The sequence below is a fragment of the Protopterus annectens genome, chromosome 1.part2, assembly GCF_019279795.1.
Source record: "Protopterus annectens isolate FY-2018-M chromosome 1.part2, PAN1.0, whole genome shotgun sequence".
NCBI classification, from domain to species: domain Eukaryota; kingdom Metazoa; phylum Chordata; order Ceratodontiformes; family Protopteridae; genus Protopterus; species Protopterus annectens.
The window spans coordinates 1,210,060,485-1,210,086,357 of NC_056727.1; the positions used below are offsets into that span (position 1 = coordinate 1,210,060,485).

At 38.5% G+C, this 25,873-nt stretch overlaps 1 protein-coding gene across 1 annotated transcript in view; it reads right to left on the bottom strand.

Annotated features, from left to right (window-relative positions):
• LYPLA2 (lysophospholipase 2) overlaps window positions 1–23,663 on the bottom strand; it is a 794,768-nt gene extending 771,105 nt beyond the window's left edge. Inside the window, exon 1 of the mRNA XM_044060067.1 lies at window positions 23,506–23,663. The gene's annotated coding sequence lies outside the window, so the exon portion shown is untranslated. The remainder of the gene's footprint in view (window positions 1–23,505) is intronic.
• Between the last annotated feature and the right edge of the window lie 2,210 nt (window positions 23,664–25,873).

Sequence of the window (25,873 nt, forward strand, 5' to 3'; positions counted from 1 at the left end):
CAAAAAAATTGCTCCATTGCACATTGGAAAGACTTCACTTTCAGAATTTATTCCAAATGGCATTCTCAAAAATCTGTACCCTCCAGAGTACTGAAAGTAGTTAGCAATGAGGATTTCTTGTCAAGCTGAATTAGCCAAAATTAACTCTCTGCAGCTAAGACAGAAAAAAACGGTGGCATCTGGCATATCAGGTGCAACTTCTACTGTGCGCATTGGACAAGGAGGTCATTTTAGTGCTTTGTTCAAATGGATCAATGCATATTCTGATGTCATCTGAGCTTTTCTTATGAGCAACAACCATGGAAGATAACTCAGTTTGTTCATCTACTGGACAAATCACACCTTGTTGTGCCATTTTATCTAACTCGGCTTTGACGCTGTCCTGCATAGCTATTGTAACCTTCCAGGCTGGCCTGATATCTAAACTGACATCTGGGTCTAACTTCATGGAGTACAGAACTGGAAGCTTGCCTAGTTTGTCTTCAAAAAGATTAGCATAGATAGAAAAAATATGTTGAGTGAAATAAGAGTAGTGGTCTTCCAAGCTAACCCGAAGACTTCCTTCTTAAATGAAAGCAATCCCATTTTCAAACTGTCTCTGAGACCTAATAATGACTGGATGTGCCTCTTGACCACATAAAACAAAAAGTTGTAACTTCTCCCAGCAGAGTAACATGAAAGCACAACTGAGCCTTCAGTCTGAATTTCTTCATCACCATAAGCAACACTTTGCCAAATCAAGCCTTTTACCATTATACACTCTAGCAAATGTTTCTGAAGACATAACACTGCACTTGGAACCTGTACCAACTTTGAGCTCTATGGTTTTCCATTTATCCAAGCAGTACAAAATACCTCATTCTTTGCCCATGAATCAACTGCAATAACAGTTTCATGAAGCACTGACACACAATCAACACAAAAAGTAGGGTCACAGCTTTCTAACTGATCAACTAGTTTCTTGAACTGTTCCCCTTTAATAAAAGAATGTATGCCTTTTGATTTAATACACCTCTTGAAATTATTCCACTTACTGCATTTGTGGCATTGTTAACCAAAAGCTAAAACATGTTTCCCTTTTAGGATCATGATTTCCACCACAGTTACAACAGTTGGCAATGAAACTAGGTTGGGGCCTATGCTTTTAGTTTGCCGACTCACTCTTATGCTTCACTGAGACTGTGCGAACTCAAACTTATTGGAAAGCCCTGGGATTTACCAGTGGGTGCGGCAGGGGCTACAGTTGTTGCCATGCGCTGCGTTTCTTTTGACCACTTGCTACATACTATCAACATGAGCTCTAGAAGTTACTGGAAGCATGCATCTCTCATTTGTAAGCATATTTGTGTGCTTTTCTGTGAGCTCGTATATCTGACAAATCTCAATGGCCTTATTCAAAGTTAAATCACTGTCACAAAGCAAAATCTTCTCACAGCATCATCCTTAATACCGCACACAAGTCTGTCCTTTATCAACTCATCCCTTAAAATCAGCAAATCTGCATGCTTTAGTCTTATTCCTCAAATCAGTTATATATGCTGCAAAAGTTTCACCAGGCTTTTGATCCCTTGTATAAAATAAGTGCCTTTCCACTGTAATGTTTGCCTGGGGGGTTACATATTTCAATAAATTTACGTTTTAGCCACTTAGGGTCCTCCCTTGACTCAGCAGCTGGTACAACAATATGACTGTTTTCCCCTTCTCCTGCAAAGATAGCAGGTGCGTACACAAATGAACGCTCCTTTCAATGGCTTCTGACCCAGCTAAATTAAGTAGAATAAATGTCTTTGTACAGTTATCTTCATCAGAAACTGCAGGCTATGTGAAAATGTCACACTCTTGCTCAAACACTCCAATCCTCTGCAATATTATTGTCAAACACAAGTGTACTGGGTTTTCAAAATCTGTCTACCATGCCAATGAAGTATGCACAAACACACTGAAAATATGGCCCTTGTAATTATGTTCGAACACGCTGTGCTGCAAGAGCTCTTAACATTCAAATGCCAAATAAACTCTTTGTAATACTATACTTTGTGAAATATACTCTGAAATGGCTGTATCTTGCAAAATAACTGTACTATAATACTGCACAAACATGCGAACATGTTATACACTACTCTGATACAGTACTCTGCTAACCAGAACACAAGCAACCAGAAAAAAAAATATTGAAGAAATACAGAACAAATTTTCATGTGTTGCTCTGTTTTCCCCCTGCAGAAACATACTTTACGTTTTTAGAGTTTTAAAAAGGAAGACAGGAATAAATTCCCTCTCCCCAAATGAAGAACAAGTTAAAACTAAACAAATAGTATAGGGTACAGTATTAGTCAGGCCTGTTTTTAATAGTAACCCTCAAGCAACCAGAAACCAGTTATCCGGCATCTACCAATCCCCATAGGCAGTTAACAGAGTTTACAGCATATAATGAATACGAAAAATATGTGCTTAATGAAAATGTGGTTGTTTTCTCTTATTTTATTCCTTTTATGCAATTCGGACTTAATTTCAAACATTTTCTGTAGTAATTAAGAGTATTTATCAATATTGGATGTATTGGTTTATTTAAATATAGTTGAGAGCGTTCTGTATGCTTCGTTTCACATTTTGCGAATAAGAAATTATTTGAGCAAGTTTTACCATCTGAAATTCATTTCTGACCTGTTTTGTGAATTAGACATGCAGTAGGGATTATCCACTCCTCTATATTCCTTCAATACCAACAAGATGCCTCTCAGACTTAAAATGGAGAAACGGAAACTTTCTGGCAATAAGTTATTTTGGCCATGCCTCTTCTGACACCATGTCGCTCATCCCTCTCCAACATTAATGACGAACAGGTGGGGTAGTTCATTTAGATGCTTTATTACATAGAAACACACCAGGATGGATAGCAACACCATAAAATATAAACTAACTGATTAACAGACAAACATGCTTACATCTCATCTGCTTACTACAAAATGGCAGTCAGACTCGCACTTGCTCAGTATTTATACACTTGTGCAAGCCCTTAGATAGCTTCTTAATAGGTACATACACACACTGATCTACACCTTCTACTGCGTCTCTAGGTATCAAATATTGCTTGTTCACATTTGCATTAATATTTCCAAAACCATGTTACATAAAAGGTATCAGAATATTTTATCTTGAAGCATATATGATGGCAAACACAACTGTACTGATATTTTACCCAAGTCAATGGGTATTTGTTAGAACTGTAAGATGATGATGTCACATTTTTTTTTAAAGGCTAGCCACACTCACGGAGTTAAAATTAAACACTGTAAAGAGCTGCACTGGAGGGAATGAGATAAAAGTAGAAGTTCAGACAATCCACCATGGCACTGACGAGAATGAGGCCTGGCATGTTGTCTGGTCCCATGAAAGCATAACTTTTAACCGGGATTCTAACACCTTAGTTTTGCTATGTTGGGGAGATGGCAAGACTCGTCATGTTTTTCTCTGCAACAGAAAAAAAAAGCACTTTTTTAAACACCGAATGACATATCCGTAAAACAGCCTCTTCAGAAAGAGAAGCTGTAGCTGTAAGTGCCTTCTGTAAACTCTGAGCAGGAAGATAAAGGGCTGTACTCTTCAATATTGGCTGGATCACTGCATTTGTTTGCAAAGACATATTTTACAACCAAGTGCTTGATCAGTCACAAGTTGCTTAGTGTCAGATATCCAAAGTTCAGATTCTTTTTTTCGCCTCTATTTGCTTTCTTTTCTTCTGTATGTGCAATATTTCGGTGATCATCATGGGCAGAACATGTAAGCTAATTTAATACATCATGTGATGGACACATCAATTTAATGTATTCTATGATGGACAAAGAAAAAGAGAAACATAACTGTACCATACCTCTCAACCTCTTAAAGCAAGAAATCTGGATAAAGCCATAACTAATGAGGAGGCAAAGGCACAAAAAATAGGGACAGTTTTAAAGTATTGCTCTTGCAAACTTAGAAAATAATGACAGACATTTGAGTTTCAGACTTCACACCCTTCAGAAAATTCATGCTAATGTAAAATCTGTTAGTCTGACTTCAAACCTAAATGGTTTGCCAGTGACTTTCCAGAAAACCACAATTTTTATGAGAAACAGACCAAAAATATGAGGTGAAAATCTGTACAGTTGAGAGGTGTGTGCACGCTCAATGGGAGAGTAGGAACAGTGATGCTGAACACAAAGACTGGAAGGAAGGCAGTAACAGGTAGCCACACAGTTGGAAGGCAACCAGAGTATGAAGACTGTATGTTCCCGTGTCCAAGTGCTTTTTGTGGAAGGCTTCCAATTTGCTCCAACCTCCCAAAAATCATACTGTAGGTGGACTAATGAGGGTCCAAAAAAAATTTGTAGGACCCTTTAATATACTGTCCAAGAGAACTGAGGAGGGCTCCAACATAAGCACAGCTCAAAACAAGGGTTTAAGGAACCACAGAATGGACAGAAGGGAATGCACTACCCGCAACATTTGGGTATGCTAAATACAACCACCGCTCTTACAGCAGTATGAAGTGAACTCTGCTGTCAGCAAAGTTAAAAATAATGGAACTATTACATGTTCTTACAGGCCAGCAAGTACTTCAGAAAAATGGACCCCTCTCAAAATGAATTGCCGCCTTTACATATATGTCACCTTCGTGCAAACCAAAAGGTTACATTATTTTACTCCACCACTTGGTTCCACTCTGGTGAAGCAGACAAGTGCTGGCTAGTGTTTACTATTGCTACAGACAACAACTAGAATTCACAAATACAAATGAGATGTTCAACTAAAACCTTCCGACACCAGCCAGTACTTTGTCAACTTCTTTTACCATTACAGAAAAGCTCTTCAGCAACATTCAATCATTTTTTGTCATAACTTGTATAATAAACTGGTTTGATTCTTTGGAATGGATAACTGGGCAAACACACAGCAGTGGTGCATTTTTTTTTCTTACAAGCATAACCCAGATGCAAAACCAAACAATACATTTTGTAGGAAGTTATTTTATACCACCGTGCTTACAAGTCTAAAGAGAAACAGCAAATACTTAAAAAATACAAAATACAGGAATAAAAACATTTACCAAAACCCCCATTACCACTGTTACATTCCAGTTGAAAATTTGGCAGTATACTGTTTTCATTTGTGAGGAACTCTTAATCCAGCTGCCACATCAATAAAAACCTTAAAGGCAAAGAACAACACACTAGCTGATGAGCAATTTCTGTAATTAAACTACAGCCACACTTAAAAAGGAATTCAAGTCATACTAAACCTTCCCAATAGTACAGCTCATTCATAGTGTTTATTTGAATCACAGGCCTTTTAAATATATGGAGTTAGAAGAGAGATTCTAAATTTATTACATAGTGTCCGTCAGTGATGACCTGCAAGCCACACCTGGATATGACATCTAGTCTGGGGGAAGGGTGGCAAAGGAAACACACTACTGAAAACGTAGCACATCAAGGTTTGAATGAAGCATGTGGTAAACAACTGGAATCAGGTGACGTGGCTACATGCCTTGGCCAATTCATTTTGAATTGGCAGCAGCATGTTAGGAAGTTTTGTTTTAGCTATATTGTCCAACTGCCAAATATTGCCAGAACCCATGGACAGCTACATTTGACTGCAATACCCTCGGTGGCACACGCACATGCGACAAGCAGCAACATCAAACATGCAACTGCTGTTGCTGCTGTGCATGGGTACCGGCATTTTCCAGAACTGCCCATTACTGCCAAAACTAAAGGCTCCTGTTCAAATAAGTGGTGGCAGAGGCAGGCTACAATTGGCCTGCTGGGTTTCACCAACCAGGCTTGCAACAACCTCAGATGATTCCAGAACTTATTTATCTACTGACATTTGTTTACCAGGAAAGTCTGAATAGGCCATAAGAGCCTATTTTCAGTGGAGGCCTGGGAAGAAAAGCTCCAGCTAACAGAAAATATTAATTTTTTCCCCAAACACATTTACATATAAACAGTTGAAAATTATACATTTCAAAAATAAATCAACAACATTGTAAGGCATAGGAGATGTACTAAAAATAAGATGCAAAAATAAGATGCAAAGAAAACAATGAAAAAAAAAAGCAAAGTAAAACACTACATAGAATTCTGGAGAGTGTCCTTTTGGCAATTCACAGTAGTAATATACGCTTAGGGGAGAGAAATTAGGATGGAATAGTAGAAGGTGATAAGAAGTTACGTAAAGTGGTAGAGGCGATAGGATAGCCAGGTGAAGATTACAAAGTGAAGATGAGTAGAGAATCTGTACAGACAGGGGTGGAGAAAGAAAAACACAAACAAAACTGAATCCACAGGTTTTAGAAGAGTAGGCCCCCTTTCTCCCCATGGTTAAACAGAACAGAATATCAAACTTCAAAAGCTATAGCTAGCATATCAAATGATGCAAAGTCAGGCTTCAAACGTGGCTGCACACCGAGTAATTAATTTCAGCTCTCCCAGTGTCTCCAGTACTATAGACTCTCTCAAGCATACCCACACACCATCACAACCCTATAATCCACAAACTATAACTGAAAAATAAAGACAAGATAAAATGGTTACTCCACAGTTACGATATTTCCCTGAACCTAAAACTTGGAGGTGACATTCACCAGAACTGTGGCCCAACCACACCCTCTCACCCACTCCACTCTACTTCTTTACCCTCTCCACTCTTCCTGCACAATACACCACCACAGATTCCTCCTCTATACACATTGTGCATATGCACAATATTAGAAGCATATGTAACATTGTACCAGAATTCCAGGTCTGGCTCACCCTGTACACACCAGACACTATTACCATAACTGAAACAAGGCCAAAAAGGGAAACTAAAATAATGAAATTCTACTGCCAGAATTGAATTTAATCAGGACTGGTGGAGCTGCAATAGTCTAGAAAAATATTCTATGGCTCACCCAATCATCTCAAAAACTGTCCACTTTGGCAAGGCTGAAATCCTCAAGTCTATTCTCAAACTTAGACATAAAATCCAATCCTAACTCTGCAGAAGAAGACTTTGTCTGCTGGTTCTCATCCATCATTCCACAACTAATAATAGGCGATTTCAATACTAACTGGTTCTCAATCTCCTCCGACACCTCAACCCATGCCATAAACATATATGGACTTACACAGCTGATCACAACTTCAACTCATCTCAACAATAGGAACAAGGGAACCATAACTCATTGGACCCTTATCTCTATCTCAAGCAAAATTGATACCTCAGGTATCCTCCCAGACTGTTTAAGTTATCACTTACCATAAGAAACCAAACTAAATTTCCAAAGGTCCTTTTTTTTTTTGGTCATTTCGGCTTTTCCCGGTTAGGGGTCTCCACAGCAGAATTCCAGTCCGCTAACGATTGGCAGTCAATTTTTATGATGCAGAGTTGCCAGCCCAACGCCCAACCTTTAGCAAAGGCACACCCATACACGCATGTCTTTCGGAGGTCACTCGACCACAGGGAGGACATGCAGACTCCACACAGAAGGCACTCCAGCCGAGAATCGAACAGGAGAACCTCTTGCTGTGAGGCAACAATGCTACCGCTGCATAATTTCCAAAGGTACTATTTTAGTATAATGCAGAACCTCTCAAAATTCCCAGACAGACACTCGCCTCCTGCCATAAACTTTATAATTGGAATCATCTAAAAACATCCAACACAGACGTGGTATCTTACATTAATGCTATTTCTAAACATATTAAACTGCCCACACTTTGCTCCCTGGCTGTCCAGAAGTACAAAACCTCTCAGGAGACACAGGCACAGCCTGAAAAATATGGGGCAAGAGCAAAAGTCACAGCTTGACAAATTTATAGGAATCAATCCAGACTAACCTTGAAAAAACATATCAAACCTGGAGAACACCAAACACATGCTGGTCTTCTACAAATCATCTATTTAATCCCAGCTATACAATCACCTACACTTAAATCCTATAGCATCTAAAAAATGTTGCTAATGCCTTTAACATCTATTATAGTTGGTCTCCTTCTCAGTCAAAAGCACTTTCCAAACCAAACATTTATACCTCAAACTCCCTTCCCATGGTTTCTCATTCCAACCTGTCCCCACCACTACCATAAAAAAGACTTTTACTAGGCCCAACTCCTCTAACTCCTGACAACCCACTAAGTGAATATCTTCAAACAGAAACTGAAGTTACAGCCTACCCAATCCCAACTGTAATAAAACCACTCTCCCTAATCGCAATAAAAACATTTTATCAGTGAGTCTTATGGCCCACTCCAAATGGAAAAAAATACTACATTCTTAAATACGTAACGGTGGTCACTCAACCAAGCTTACTAAATATAGGCCCACTGCCACCCTCATCCCCCTTTATATATTTTTTGTAAAATAGTTCCTTGGCCTTATGTTTCAAACTTGCTGTAGTACATTAATGCTGTTGGAGAAAGCATTTTACATCCAAAATATAACACTTCAAAAAATATCCCAGTATTTGCTTTATTTTTGCTCCCTTACTCCTAAAACGTTTGGTTTGTTGAAAACTGAAGTTACTAAATAATGACCTGCATTTAAAGTTTTTTGAGCCTCCCCCCTCAAGTCCAAAGACATGAAAATCTCTTTAATGCTGATGCCAGTGATCAATCTCACTCACTTTCTGTCTCGGACACACACACACACACACACACAGACCTCTGCTTCAGTAAATGCATGTGCCAACACCAAATTATTTAAAAATAGGTTTCTATTTTGAGCCTTTGTCCCATTTATTTTAGACTTATCCAGATAACTTGAACCTAAAGGTCAAGAAGTACGCAAACTGCTGCTGCCAACAGGGGATCACTCTATCACTCACTCCTAAAAACTTATGGTGGTAGAAGAGAGGGTACCGCAAAAGCATTTATATATATCAAAAAGAGTAAAATGTCAGCATACTCTGTTAGTAAACAAATGTATACAAGGAACTCATGTGTTTCCAGACACACACACGTATACAAGGAATTCAATGTTTCCACAGACACACAAATGTATACAAGGAATTCAATGTGTCCACACACAGACGCACAAATGTATACAAGGAATTCAATGTTTCCACACAAAGATACACAAGGAATTCAATGCTTCCACACACAGCTAATACTTATGGAGGTAGAAGAGGGGGTACCCCAAAAGCATTTATATATGTCAAACAAATCAGTAAAATATCAGCATACTCTGTTAGGAAACAAATTTATACAAAGAGTTCAGCGTTTCCACAGACAGACACAAGCAAACAGACACAGAGCTAAAACTTATGGAGGTAGAAGAGGGGGTACCCCAAAAGCATTTACATATGTGCCAAACAAATCAGTAAAATATCAGCATATTCTGTTAGGAAACAAATGTATACATACAAGGAATTCAATGTTTCTGCACAAGCACAGAGCCAAAATGTATGCAGGTAGTAGAGGGGGTACCCAAAACCATTTATATAATGTTAAAAAAAAAAAAAAAAAAAAAAAGTAAAATGTCGGCATGCTCTCTTAGGAAACAAATGTATACAAGGAACTCAGCGTTTCCACAGGCATGCACGCATACGCACATACACATGCACAGAGTTAAAAACTTATGGAGGTAGAAGGGGTACCCAAAAAGCATTTATATGTCAAAAAAGTTAGTAAAATATCAGTATACGTTGTTAGGAAACTAATGTACGCAAAGAATTCAGTGTTTGCACAGACACACACTTTTCTGTTTCATTTATTTTTTTACACTTGCTAAACAGCAAAAGCACTGCTTAGCAAGTCTAAACTAGCTCAATTGATCTCTCTCTCTTACTCTCACACATGCATACATTCTCACAGGACACAGGCATGCACACACTAATTTCTTTTTTCTTTTACACTCGCTAAACAGCAAAATTGCTATTTAGAGAGCGGAAAATAATGGTGTCACGTCGTCGTTTTTCAGTCCAAGCTCCACTGTAGCTTAATATGCTGTTGCAAAGCAGGTGGGCTCATTTTTCATCAGGTATTACCTGTAGATTAACACCCTGTTGAAGAACTTTTGTTCTCCAATCAGGGTGCAATCTACAGATTGCCCATTCTCTAAAGGCCTTTAAAATACTGCTAAAGTCTTACCCAACACCTAGCTCTGCAAATGCGCTCCACGTGGAGCGTGTTAGCCTCCAACTACATTCACCATCTATCCCCTCCACAATCTCCTACGGTCTCTGCTGTTGACCATTTCCCCCCTTCTTTCTCAATTCTTACCAACCTCTAGCTTTCTTTCATATTCTCCTTCCACTTCAAATATGGTCTTTCTGTACTGCTACAATTCATGTTTTAGCTCTCAGTCGTTATAGTACTCTCCTGTAAGACATGGTGTGTTTAGAGAATATCAAAATTCTCTGACTGCACCTACATTTACTGTTTATTGAATCTGAAATGTACTCAATTCACTGAAAATGATGTAAATGATACCTTATATTACGGTCATTTTTATTGCTCTGTGCATATACTTTTGTATTAAGATCACCCAGGCCTCTGCTGAAAATGGGACATATGCCCAGTCAGATTTTCCAAGTAAACAAAAACAATACATTAAACAAAAATAAACTAAAAAACAATGAGGCAAAATGTTCCATAACCACCATCGCTTTTAAAAAAGTTGACAAAATAATGCGTTTTCTGAAGATTAAAAAGTTACTAAATGGTTTGAAATTACACAGGTATGTCTATCTGCACACTTATTTCTGAATTTAATTTACTTTCTCGCAGCCACAATTATGCTAGAAGCATAACTTTCCTCTTCAAAATAAAGTAAAGACCAACATCTGGGGATTTCAAACATGCCTGCCACAGACAGGCAAAGCTACTTCAAGATTATAATTAATGACAATTTATAAGAAAGAAACTACCTTAACAGAACAGTGCATCCGTAATGAGAAATGCAGAAAAATTGGCAGAAATTAAGGAGAGGTTTGATTTTCTTTTTTCTCTCAGAGCCAAAACGTATGAGGGTAGAAGAGGGGATCCTCCAAAAGCATTTACATATGTCAAAAGACAGTATACTCCATTAGGAAGTAAATGTACACAAGGATTTCAATGTTTCCATGTCCTCCCAACACTCCTGCATGCTTAATGCAACATACAGAAGCCAGCATTTCACACCAAAAACACTGACTAACTGTTCACGACCACACTGCACATCAGTGCAATGCCTAAGCAGAAAGCTATAAAGGTTTCCTGTGCTCATGTTTTTCCATGTTTGCTCACTATATTATGCAATGTACATCCATAATAATTAATCATACTCTGCCTGCGTTTAACTTTAAGTCCATCCTATTCTGCACTTTGTATCCTGGTCATAACTGAAAAAAAAAGTTATTACCAGATCACTCACCTAGTTATCAGAGAGTAAAACAGAAACAAAAACAAAACATGTTTAATGTACATATCTATGCATCCACATATATGATCTAGATATACGTGTATGCCAAGTGTGCATGTCTAATGCACATACATGTATCAAAAGAAAACGTGAACTAAAACAGCAGAGTATGCCAAGTGTGCATGTCGAATGCACACACATGTATCAAAAGAAAACGTGAACTAAAACAGCAGAGTAATATATTAAAAGGTTTCCTTTTTCTGGCCTTTGTCTGTTCAGCATAAGTGGATTGTTTGGCTATACATAGGATTGTTTGGCTATACATAGGAAACAAAGGGCTTAATACCGAGCTCGATATCATTAAACATTAGGTTGACTGCAAAATATCACAAAAAATACAAACCGAAGGATAAAAAAGGTCGCACTGAAAAACTGTTCAGTAAAAACAAAAAGTTCCAGACCAACTAAAGATTCTTCACTGTGTAAGATCTTAAACAAACAAAAAAAATGAAAAAGGTGAAACTTGTCAAGTTTACAGGTACTGAAGTTTGGATTTACTGAAAGTAAGTAGTCATGGGCATTCAGAAGCCATGTAGCTGAAAGTACTGGTATGTCCTTAAAAGATCATCTGCATATATCACAAGGGCCTTTGCTACAGGACATTTAATGCATTACACGGTAAAGACTCCAGCTTGTCGGGGGCATTCTTGTAGTATATATTTTACACACACAATGTATATATACCTATACATTTTCTATGATTTTAATGAAGACCAGAATTTCACAACATAGTGACCCACAAGGACAAAATACATACAGTAGAGAGTCAATTATCCAAACTAATTTGGACCTAGGGTAGCTCAGATAATCAAACATATAATTTAACCAGAAATCTCATTTTTTTTTCTGCATGCAGGAATACCCTTTTCAACCATTCAGTGATTTCAGTGGACAATAAAAAATATTTTTCAAACACGAGCTGGCTACAATCTCAAACAACATGCTCAAACGAATATGTATAAAGTTTACATATTTAGACATGAATTTTTGTACCTGAAAACTTGGAAGGCTGGTTCGGATAAATCGACTCAGCTGTAAAAATGAAACCTTCCTACCAATGCAGACCCAGGAATGAGTGCTACCATGTGTCCTGCAGGGGGCATTGTCCAGGAGTTTGATATGAGGGTTTCAACACTGTAGTCTTAACAGTCCAATTACTGTGGGATTCCAGCCTCTATGAGATGGTGTTCAGTAAAGAGAGTAAGTTAATGTTGCGATTGTGTGTTTGTGTATGTATGTATGGAATATAAAATGTGTCAAAGGAAAAGTAAAAACAAAGAAATAAAAGTTGTCTGTGTAAATGCTAACAGTTTAGCTTGTGTAAAGGACACCAAGTTACCACTGTTTATTACAAGAAAAGAAATAGATACTTTTTTTTATTCAGTTGTTGTCCTGCAGGACAAATGTAGCTGTACAAGTTTCAAGGAAGACTGCGGGGGGGCTGCATCTTGCTTGGTAAACAGTGATGTTGAAGGTTTTTCAGGATTAGGTGGAACAGAGTAATATTATACAAGGTACAGAGATATTTAGGAAAAAAAAATCAATATGGAAAAAAGAAAAACTACAGTATATACACAAAATATTTTAAAAGGATACTGACAGCAGGAATGTTTCTTTCACACAAGAAAAAAATATGCTAATAAAAATGGACATAACACACAAAAGTTACGCTTCCACAGCGTTTGCTAACAATGAGTCAATAACACATAGTAACTACAAGCACAAGTTTTTCTTCCACCTATGATATTGGTTTTAAAGGGGAGCTAAGCTAATGGGTTATCCAGCCACAGAACACTAGTGAGTGATGAATCCATTAACAAAGATTATACTAAGGAAATAATATGCAAGTACATAAAAGTGGTGTGTGTTGGTGTGGCAGGAAGCCTAACTAGGAATACTGGAACCATGTAAAGAAAATATTTGCTACTTTCCACCTAAAGAGGGAATGCCAAGACTGTGCAGAAATACAAGGGAAATCATATAAGTTTATTTCTTTACTTTTACAGAATGTACCTGATTCTTCTTATATGCTATGGAGCTCAGACCAAATACATCAACAGAAAAGTCTGTCCACTCTGGGGGACTTTTTTTTTTTTTGGTATATGCTCGATTTACAATGGGCACACTGATGCACATTTTTAATACTAATGAAAAGTCACTGCATAATTACAGTTACTTCACGTCTACAGCAGTCACTAGTAAAAAGACATGTGAAATGAAGATTAGTGTATGTTAGATAGTAATAGGATACTGGAACAGTGGTAGCGTGAGGAATGGAGAACTAGGGAAAGATAACAGGCATGACTGATGGAGTAAAGTCACAACTGATAAAGGATCTAGAAAATTGTTTGTGGTGGTACACAAATGTTTGTATAACAATATACAATAAAAAGGTACTTTGTTGTACATTTATGACATTGGCTACACAGTCTAATATCTGGGTAAAAGAAAAGTAAGCGCAGGCAACACAAAAGATGTGGAGAGTTAAATAAAAATCGTATACTGTGAATATAAAAAGTTTACACCCTGTTAAAACGCCATGTTTTTATGATATAAAAAAATGAGACCACAATAAATCATTTCAAAACTTTTATCACATTTAATGTGACCTATAACCTGTACAACTCAATTGAAAAACAAACAAATCTGTTAAGAGTAAAAATAAAAAAAAAAACGTACAATAAGCTGGTTGCATAACTGTGCACACCCTTAAACGAATACTTTGTTGAAACACCTTTTGATTTAAATTACAGTATTCAGTCTTCTTGGGTACACACCTACCATCAATTAAAGAGACTCTGGTTAACCCTAAATAAAGTTCAACTGTCCTAGTAGGATTTTCCTGACATTTACACAGTTGCCTGCTATAGCAAAAGCCATGGTTCGCAGAGAGAGCTTGCAAAGCATCAAAGAGATCTCACTGTTGAAAGGTATCATTCGGGAGAAGGGTACAAAAGTTTTCACAGCATTGGATATACCATGGAACACAGTGAAGACAGTCATCAAAAAGTGGAGAATATATGGGACAACAGTGACGTTGCAAAGAACTGGACTTCCCTACAAAATTGATGAAATGACAAGACAAAAACTGGTCAGGGAGGCTGCCAAAAGACCTACAGCAACAGTGAAGGAGTTGTAGTACACAACCAGTACTTTCCAGAAATTCCTGCATGTGACAACAATCTCACGTATTCTCCATGTCTGGGCTATGAGGTAGGGTTGCAAGATGGAAGCATTTTCTTACAAAGAAAAACATCCAGCCCAGCTAAAATTTGCGAATCAATACATCAAGTCTCCGAAAAGCATGTGGGAAAATATGTATTATGGTCTGATGAGACCAAGGTTGAACTTTTTGGCCACAATTCCAAAAGCTGCGTTTTGTCCCAAAAACAACACTTTGCATCACCAAAAGAACACCATTCCCACAATGAAGCATGGTGCTGGCAGTATCATTATTTGGGGGTGCTTTTCTTCAGTGCTTTTCTTCAGCTGAAACTGGGGCTTTAATCAAAGTGGACAGAATTATGAACAGTTCCAAATACCAGTCACTTTTGGCCCAAAACCTTCAGGCGTCTGCTAGAAAGCTGAAGGTGAAGAGGAAATTCACCTTTCAACACAACAATGACCCCAAGCATACATCCAAATCAACAAAAGAATGGCTTCACCAGAAGAAAATTACAGTTTTGGAATGGCTCATCCAGAGCCAACATAAATCCAATAGAAAATCTGTGAGGTGACCTGAAGAGGGCTGTGCACAAGAGATGTCCTCGCAATCTGACAGATTTAGAGTGCTTCTGCAAGGAAGAGTGGGCAAATATTGCCAAGTCAAGATCTGCCATGCTGACATACTCCTACCCAAGAAGACTAAATGTTGTAATTAAATCAAAAGGTGCTTCAAAAAAGCATTAGTTTAAGGGTGTGCACACTTATGCAACCAGCTTATTGTACATTTTTTTAGTTTTTTAAATGTTTTCCCCTAACAGATTTGCTTTGTTTTCAATTGAACTGTATAGGTTACAGGTCACATTAAAGGTGGGAAAAGTTTTGAAATGATTTACTGTGGTCTCATTTTTTTATCACAAAAACCTGGCATTTTAACAAGGGTGTGTAAACTTTTTTATATCCACTGTACCATGTAATTTTTCTTATACAAAGGAGCTTGGAGTATTTAAGGGGGTCAAGACCTGGGCCTGACTAACTTATCTCCTCCTCCTCCTTGCTGCTCCCATTAGGGGTCGCCACAGCAGATCAACGGTTTCCATTTCTTCCTGTCCTCTGCATCTTGCTCTGTCACACCAACCACCTGCATGTCCTCTCCCATCACATCCATAAACTGTATCTTAGGCCTTCCTCTTTTTCTGTTTCCTGGTAGCTTCATCCTTAGCATCTTTTTCCCAATATACTCTGCATCCCTCCTCAGCACATGTCCAAACCAACGTAATCTTGCCTCTCTGGCTTTGTCTCCAAACCTTCCAACCTGGGCTGACCCTCTAATATACTTATTCCTAATCCTGTCCATCCTCATCACACCCAGTGCAAATCTTAACATCTTTAACTCTGCCACGTCAAGCTCAGACTCCTATCTTTTTGTCAATGCCACTGTCTCCAACCCATAACACATAGCTGGTCTCACTACCATCTTGTAAACCTTCCCTTTCACTCTTACTGGTACTCGTCTGTCACAAATCACTCCTGACACTCTTCTCCACCCACTCCATCCTGCTTGTACTCTCTTCTTCACCTCTCTTCCACACTCACCATTACTCTGAACTGTTGATCCCAGGTATTTAAAGTCATCCACCTTCGCCACCTCTACTCCCTGCATCCTCACCATTCCTCTATCCTCCCTCTCATTCACACACATATATTCTGTCTTAGTCCTGCTGACCTTCATTCCCCTTCTCTCTAGAGCATATCTCCACCTCTCCAGGGTCTCCTCCACCTGTTCCTTACTCTCACTACAGATCACAATGTCATCTGCAAACATCATAGTCCACGGGGACTCCTGTCTGATCTCGTCTGTCAACCTGTCCATCACCATTGCAAATAAGAAAGGGCTCAGAGCTGATCCTTGAGGTAATCCCACCTCCACCTTAAACGCATCAGTCACTCCCACCGCAGACCTCACCGCTCTCACACTACACTTGTACATATCCTGTACCACTCTTACATACTTCTCTGACACTCCTGACTTCCTCATACAATACCACAACTCTTCTCTAGGCACCCTGTCATATGCTTTCTCTAAATCCACAAAGACACAATGCAACTCCTTCTGACCTTCTCTGTACTTCAACACTCTCAGAGCAAACATCGCATCCGTAGTGCTCTTTCCTGGCATGAAACCATACTGCTGATCACTAATCATCACCTCCCTTCTTAACCTAGCTTCCACTACTCTTTCCCATAACTTCATGCTGTGACTGATCAATTTAATCCCTCTGTAGTTACTACAGCTCTGCACATCACCACTATTCTTAAAAATCAGTACCAAAACACTTTTTCTCCATTCCTCAGGCATCCTCTCACTTTCCAAGATTTCATTAAACAAACAATCTAGTTAAAAACTCCACTGCCACTTCACCTAAACACCTCCATGCTTCCACAGGTATGTCATCTGGACCAACAGCCTTTCCGTTCTTCATCCTCTTCATAGCCATCCTTACTTCCTCCTTGCTAATCCATTGCACTTTATGATTCACTATCTGCACATCAACCTTCTCTCCCTCTCATTCTCTTCATTCATCAGCCCCTCAAAGTACTCTTTCCATCTACTCAACACACTCTCCTCGCTTGTGAGTATGTTTCCCTCATTATCCTTTATCACCCTTACCTGCTGCACATCTTTACTAGCTCCTTTTCTCCCTCCTTAGTGTCCAACCTTTTATACAACTCTTCATACACCTTATCCTTAGCCACCTCTCTTTGCCATGCACCTCATCTCCTTATACTCGTCTACTTTCTTCATCTCTCTGACAATCCCACTTCTTCACCAACCTCTTTCTCTGTATACTCTCCTGTATTTCTTCATTCCACCACCAGGTCTCCTTGTCCTCCTTCCTCTTTCCAGATGTCACACCAAGCACCTTTCTAGCCATCTCTCTTACTAGCTCTGCTGTAGTTACCCAGCTATTTGGTAACTCTTCACTGCCACCCAGTGCCTGTCTTAACTCTTCCCTGAACATCACCTCACAATTACCCTTTTTCAATTTCCACCATTTGATCATTGGTGCTGACCTCACACTCATCCTCCTCTTCTTGATCATCAGTGTCATCCTACAAACCACCATCCTATGCTGCCTAACTACACTTTCCCCTGCCACCACTTTACAGTCTCCAATCTCCTTCAGACTGGCCCTTCTACACAAGATATAATCCACCTGTGTGCATCTTCCTCCACTCTTGTATGCCACCCTATGCTCCTCCCTCTTGTTAAAATACGTATTCATCACTGCCATGTCCACCTTTTCGCAAAATCTACTACCATCTGACCTACTGCATTCCTTTGCTTAACACCATACCTACCCATCACTTCCTCATCCCCTCTGTTCCCTTCACCAACATGCCCACTGAAATCTGTTCCAATCACCAGTCTCTCATCCTTGGATACAGTCATCACCACTTCATCCAACTCACTCCAAATTCTTTCTCATCCATCGCACACCCAACTTGTGGAGCATATGCACTAACAACATTCATCATTACACCATCAATTTCCAGCTTCATAAACATCACTCTATCCGACACTCTTTTCACCTCCAAAACACTCTTGGCATACTGTTCCTTCAGGAAAATGCCTACATCATTTCTCCTCCCATCCACACCATAAAACAATTTGAAACCGCCTCAGATACACCTAGCCTTGCTCCCCTTCCATCTTGTCTCTTGCACACACAATATACCAACCTTCCTTCGGTCCATCATATCAGCTAGCTCTCTCCCTATACCAGTCATACTGCCAACATTCAAAGTTCCGACCCTCACTATCACAGTCCTAGTCTTTACCTGCCTTCGGGCATGCCTTCCCCCTTTTCTCCTCCTTCGGCCAACAGTAGCCCAATTTCCACCAGCACCCTGTTGGCCAACAGTAATGGCGGCAGTCATTGTTAACCCGGGCCTCGACCGATCCGGTATGTATATCTGTACTGTTGTCTGCATGTATGATTTGGCAAAAGTTTACGCCGGATGCCCTTCCTGATGCAACCCTCCCCATTTATCCAGGCTTGGGACCGGCACAAAGAATGCACTGGCTTGTGCATCCCCTGCAGTCCATTACAGCAAAAAAAAAAAAAAATTAGAACTGAAACAGAAACATTTTAACAAACAGCACAGAAAGAAGTGAAATTTTTAATATTACAGCCATCCATTTAGAGTGCACAACATTACTGAACTGTTCAGGATCAAATTTCTTCACATTTCTTGAACAGAACTGCTCGTTTAAGGATAAAAACAAAAAACTGCTATGAAGAGTCAGCCACCACATAATAATCAATAATCCTGTTAGGAGCAGATGCATAGATAAACTTGAATATTGCTCAGTCAGTTCTTACAGAGAAACAAAATATGTACAAATATAAATCTATAGTTCTGAATAACATCCATCTTTTGGCAACTTCCACGCTGTTCAGATCAATCATTTCAGAATTGACAGTGACAACATGCTACTGCAGGACCACTTTAGCAGCTGAAACATGGGAAGAGGGTAATGCAGACACAGACAACACAGAATAAGCTAGCTCCTTGTGCGCACAGATGAGCTGCATGTTGGGAAAGTAACATGTGACAAATGCAGCAATGAAAGAGCTGGTGATAGTTAGGTTTCCCCATCAAAGCACATGTTGCCACACTGAGATGGATCACTTCCTAAACCTGAAAGGTCTCATATGATCCCATTTTCTGACAGCCATGATGTCAGGTACACAATGCGTAACCCAGATTTGTAACCAATGCTATATCTTCTTGAAACATCTTCCATAGTTGCATTAATATGCACCATTCCCACACCCAGACGTTTACATTATCAATCACTATGGAAGATGTTTAGATGTCTCCAGATAGTAAACTAAATAATGTGAAGGATCCAACATGAGTGGTACTTTCTAATATATCTATGCAAGACCTGTGACAGGAGTGATGCAAGATCCATGAGTGGAATTTTAAATCTATAACTTTGGGAGTGTTCTGTTCCATTCTTTGGCAGATGAAAGCTTTCAGCATATACTGTATTGCTCACGGCGGAGGTGACCAGTTTAGAAGCAAGCACTATAAGGGCTAATGCTGCATATGAGCTAGCCACATGTAAAATGCCAAATCATAAACCTTTTATGTAATAATATAACTATTTTGTAATAGCTTATGAAGAAATGTTCAAGTAAAAAAGTGCAGCCTGAGTCAGTACATGAAACACACTATGAAGGATGGTTGGGATATGGAAGAGAACCATCTATTCTTCTGTACCCCCCTTTCTAAATCCCCACCAAGCACCACATGGCGTATGCTGCATCCAAGAAAGGCCAGCATTTATACTACATTAATATTACTGTACTATTACTTCCTAGTATTACAGTAATGCACAAAACAAAAATATTGATATACCCTCAAGAATTCAAGAACTCTACTACCCACGGGAAAGTATTCTTAAATACATTTTCAGATGTGACAGCAAATGCTGAGTTCTATACACTGTGATTCTGTACCTACTACTTGAGAATGGCATAAGAAAATAACGGACACCAATCTCTGAAGCCCATTTCTCCTGCGTTCTCCTACAGGTTCATAAACATAAGTTTAATGAGGAGGTTGGTCAGGGGTTGATGAACTTTTTCCTTTATACAAATGAGATTATGTTTTTTATTTAAATAGTCAAAATACAAAAACAAATTCTGGATGGTCAGTAAAATAATAGCATCACAAGCATGAATTTTAGCTATCAACTTAGGTTAGAAAACAAATACAGGACAAAATTAAACAAGGGGTGGGCAAGGAGGACTGGGATGGAAGTGGATAAAGAATGTACAGCTGTGGTATGTGGTGTGGAAGAAAACTGGAAATCTCAGCAAAAAACGAATAAAGACATCCTGAGAACTGCTGCACCAACGCCCCCTTAAAAACATAACAATAATCTAAACTGACAGTCTAAAAGTACAGGCTAAATGGGAAACTTCCCAACAGCCAGTAAAATTATATTCTTCTAAGGTAGTAAGTGCCTACCCCAAAGCAAAACATGGGAAGCCATCAATACAAATCAAAATCAACATCACAAAGTCCATGACAAGATAAGGTGACAAACATGAAGGGCTAATAAAAGGATGATGCAATATCCTGCTAAAGAAGAGAGCAGGAGCTAAAAACAGATGCGGGTTCTAGACAGCAGCACTTTTAAGGTAAAGAATACATGAGCTTTAAGGCATTTACTAGTTCAACAAGACGAACACCCTTCTATGCATATACACCTAATCTCTCCAAGCATAATGAGACTACAGTGTATAGTCTGTTTGCATATATTTTTTGTAAAGTCAGCACTCTGCTTTCTGGAAAAAAAGGACAACAATAATAAAACACTGGTAAGAAATTAAAAGCTCCGATACAGATTTGTACAATTTATGCAAGTTTTCATAATTCAATTACAGGAGTAGCTTTACCACTGTACATTTATTTATTTATGATCCTATGATTTGCAGTCAAGTGTGCTACTGCGACAAGCACATTTTAGCATTAAAAATAATATGACATTGCACAGTTTTATTATGATAATGCCAATCTGTATAATTCCAACAATAAATAAAGTAGTTCTACAGCCAACTTCAGCTGCACAGCCTTTGCGAACACACAAAACAATAGAACAGGCATCCAAAATTTGTTATGAATTTTGAACTTCTTTAAAGAAAACAGAAAAAAGCAAAACACAGAACTTAAAACAAACTGATGGTAAACAGCCTTCTACTCAACACAGTAGACAAAACTTACAACCGTCAAAATTATAAATAAAAAATACCACACCAAACATGAAGATTTATAGCACCTATTAAGCAAGTCCACCATTAAAAAAGGAGAACATGTTTTACTTAATAGTTGTAACTTTAATTTCAGCTGCACAAACTTTTACGAACTACAAGCACTGGAAATCATGTGACAGTTTCTAGACTTCAGAAGGTGACTGCACTTCATAGTTCAGACAGATAATGCACAAGAAAATTTGTAACAAAACTAAATCGGTACCCTAAAAGAATTAAGAAAGATACCCCCAAATCCTCTGACGAGAGTGCCCAACAAAGAAAATATAGCAAAATTTTACATACAAAGGGCAAATTAAGTTCTAGACATAATTGCTTATGTATTCTCAAACTTTTCTCCAGCAAGTGAAAATTGCTTCATATAGCAGTTTTTTTTTTTGTTTTTAATCAGTGTATCAGCCCTGCCTGTTTCAAAACTTGTAACACTAGTGCTAATGACAACAAGATCGCTTATGCTGCCATAACTGTATGTATTTTACACCCACAACTAAGGCAGGAAGTTAAGAGAAGTGGAATGTCTTCTGAATCATTAAAGAATGTCCCCCCAAAAAAATGACAAGCAACTTTTTAAAACACCCCAGGCAACATTATCGACATTACCTAACAAAACCACTGTAACCATATTCAAGTCAGGTGAAAGCATTTCCCCACTCCAATTCTAATATATAAACTGAAGATTTAAATTCAATGTTCTTCCAAAGTATGCAATACACACCTACCTAACGAACCTGAATAATCGGTTGCTTATGGACAATAAGAAACTGAATATTTTATTTTTTTTTTTAAAGAACTATTTATCACAATATACACAAAAGTAAGGCAAACAAAAAAGAAACTGAAGTCACTGACATAAAACCATAAGCACAATCCTAAAAGTTACACAACCACCATCAACTACTGGATTTTCAATTTCACATTCTCATAACAGGGTAGGACAGTGCAAAAAGAAATGTTATAACAACTCCCATAATAAATTCCTTTTGCACAAGTTATTCAACTTTTCCAAACCTACATTTGGCTCAATTTGTCCACTTCTGCATGATGTTGTTCATAGCCCCACACATACAAATAAAACAAACATGCACAGACCTTCAGCCTGGAACTGTGCATCACATGCTGTAGATAACTTTCCCTAAAGTCAGGCACATACCCCTTAATTTACACTCAAAACTCCACAAAGATAAATAGTTAATCCTTTTTAAATACTCCTACTCCAATCAATGGCAAACAATACTGCCAAAACAATCAGGAGTGGCACACATTACTATCCCTTCAATCACCCAAGATACAGGACATTAAGGGCAGTACTGCAAATCAAGTCAAGATAAATGTTCTAACTACACCTTAATAACCCTAACACAAATGAAGAACTGATTCACCCATTTTATAATACACTCCTCTAGCCCCCAAACATCAAGAACAGCCACCTACTATTCAGCATGCACAGCTAGGGTTGCCACCTTTTCAAATGGCCAAAGTGGGACATTTTTGGCACAAACATCAGATTTTACAGGCTGACACATACCCACGGTCAGTACAAAGGATATAACTTAACTTTTTTGCCTAAATAAAAGCTTATTCTTGTAGCATTTTAGTTGCTTATTCTGTTTCTTATAACATTTAGGTATTTTAGTTACAGAATAACTGTTTTATGCAAATATTACATAAAATATAGGAAATAATTTTGTCCTAAAATCTCAGGACATTTGACATTTTTACAATTTTTTGTCAGGACATAACTGCCCAAATAGGAACTGTCCCTCGCAAAGTGGGACAGGTGGTAACCCTATGCACAGCCTTATGGTAAAATTACTAAGCAGACTACCTAACCTCCCACACACAAGCAAGGGACACCATCCCAAAGAATGAATACGCTGAGGCTCCCAGATGACTCAAACCTAGACGATGTCTTCCAATCATTGTTTTCTAAGCACAATACCATCCGTGGGCCCGGATCACCCTGTCCACCAGCCGACACACAGGCCCGCTTAGAATGGAAAATATTTCAGGCAGTGGGGTCAAAGCTGACATACTGGAGACAATCCTGACACCAGTTCCACTCTCTTACCTTTTCACACCTCTTGCAATCACCGAACAGCAAATTCTCCCACCAACCGGAATTTCTGTGATAGCAGTGCACGCGCCAGCGCTCGAAACCAACCGTCGCGCACCAGTTTCTTAGAAGGTGCGCGCTCAACAACGAGTTTCTGTTCCTAGCCGCACCAGCACAACATGAAACGAAGTAACACACTATTACTCCACCCCTAATATTATGAAGTGACGTTAGCGTGGTCAGCGGTAGCGCCATAGTGCTTACGGCATTTGCTGTTCTTATTATTTTTACATTTTTCTACGTTTTCTCAAGTAGTATTTAAAAAGGGAGGTTTGACAAATCAAGACACGTTCATTTATTTAACAGTGGAGATTGTCTTCGGCATTACTATTTAAGCTGTTCTGTTTAACAGTGGAATTATGTATAACTGTGCTTTATTAAGGAGCCAAATGAAAATTAGATTGTTTCTGTAATTTGTAGGCGTGTTTGGTAGTTGTACCTCTCAGTTGTCTTTGATTTTCTAGGATGTATCTGATTTTGCCTCAACATTTCATGGCACTCGTCATAAAATGATTTGTAAGGCAAGATAGTGAGAGCTAACATCATTAACCTGTGTCACATAGTATTGTTAAATGTCAGTCAATATAAACTGTTATAGTGTAACCACTTTTTGAATAAATGGTGTCAGTGGCTCTGTGCCATTCTCCCCGATTTATTTGCCGTTTGCTCCGATTCTTCAGTAAAAAAAGAGAGCCACAGACAGAGTCCTCTTATTTCCCTTCCCCCAGTGTGAACAATGTTCATTTCCAGAGTGTGTCTGACCAGCCTCTTCAGTCTTCAGGAAGAGAAAACTGCCCATCACAAAAGGCTGTCAAATCCAAATAATAGCTTTTATGCCCATTTCTAAACTGTTGTTTTGTCCCATGTGTGTGTGTGTGTGTGTGATTATATGTATATATACATACATATATATGTGTGTGTATGTATGTATATATATGTGTGTATATATATATATATATATGTATGTGTGTGTGTGTGTATGTATATATGTATGTGTGTATGTATATATGTATGTGTGTGTATATATATATATATATATATATAGTCTGTATGTATATATATATATATATATGTGTGTGTGTGTGTGTGTATGTATGTGTATATATATATATATAATATATATATATATATATATATATATGTGTATGTGTATATATATATATATATATATATATATATATATATGTGTGTGTGTGTGTGTGTGTGTGTAATAGAACCATTACTCCAATTCTCCAGTTGTGAAGCTATTAAAATGAAGTGCTTGTGTACAACACCATCCATTTAGTGTGTCTAAAAATACTAAAGCAAAAGAAAACGTGCTTTTATGCACAAGTGCAAGATAGATCCTGATGTAGGTGTATCTCCAATCAACCATACCTAGAAATTGTTGTGTTAATACTGGGAGGGAGCTGTTGAACCCCCCCCCCCCCCCAAATGGAGACATGGCAAGAGGGAGGCAGATACAGTTGATCAGACAAGCAGTATGACTCCATAACTGGACATGTCCATTATGAGATTTGCAGTGATGCACACATTTCTTGAATTCCTCTTTCCATTTCATGGGGGTGGTAGTAAAATAATACTCTTAACTAACCTCACCATGTGTAGTGCATCCTTCCACTGCCCCTAATTTTCATTGGCATCCTTGATGTAGGCTCAAAATTTTGATCTGCCTTTAATAAAAATTATAATCTTGAACATAAGACATTTTAGTGCTTGCCCTAGCACACGCATATAAAACTTTTCCATAGAGCATATCCATTCCAGCACTCCTCCTGTACTAAATCTAATGGAAATGTGTTACACTAATGTATACCTACTCTGGGGTCCTGAGCTGCACATTCACTAACTCTTTTGGTATCAGGTGTAGGTGTAGTGCCACCCATGAAGACTTGCATGATTCCTCACTCACATATAAAAATGTGAAACCATGAAAGCTTTCTTTCAGAATTTCCTGTGTTGGAATTTCACTCAAGCTTGGAATAGTCCTTATCCAACGCAAACTGTTTTCTGATCCAGCTTTAGAATGTGCCTCTAAAAGTAGAGCACTTTCATACAATTCCACAATTACATGCTCATTTAGGATGGAGAGAGCATTTCAGTGAGGTTCTAAATGCATTACATGGAAGAAATTTAGCACAGTGCAAATGAAAGTCTATTCCAGGGCATAGCACCATGGAAAAAAGCATGAAACACCAAGCCAACTTTATTCATGGATTTTGGGAGAGGGTCAACAAAGCCTATAAGCAAACAGAAGACCACAAAGCACATTCTGGCCTTTCAGAATCCTGGCAATTAAGGGTAAGTCAGGAAAGTTTAGTAT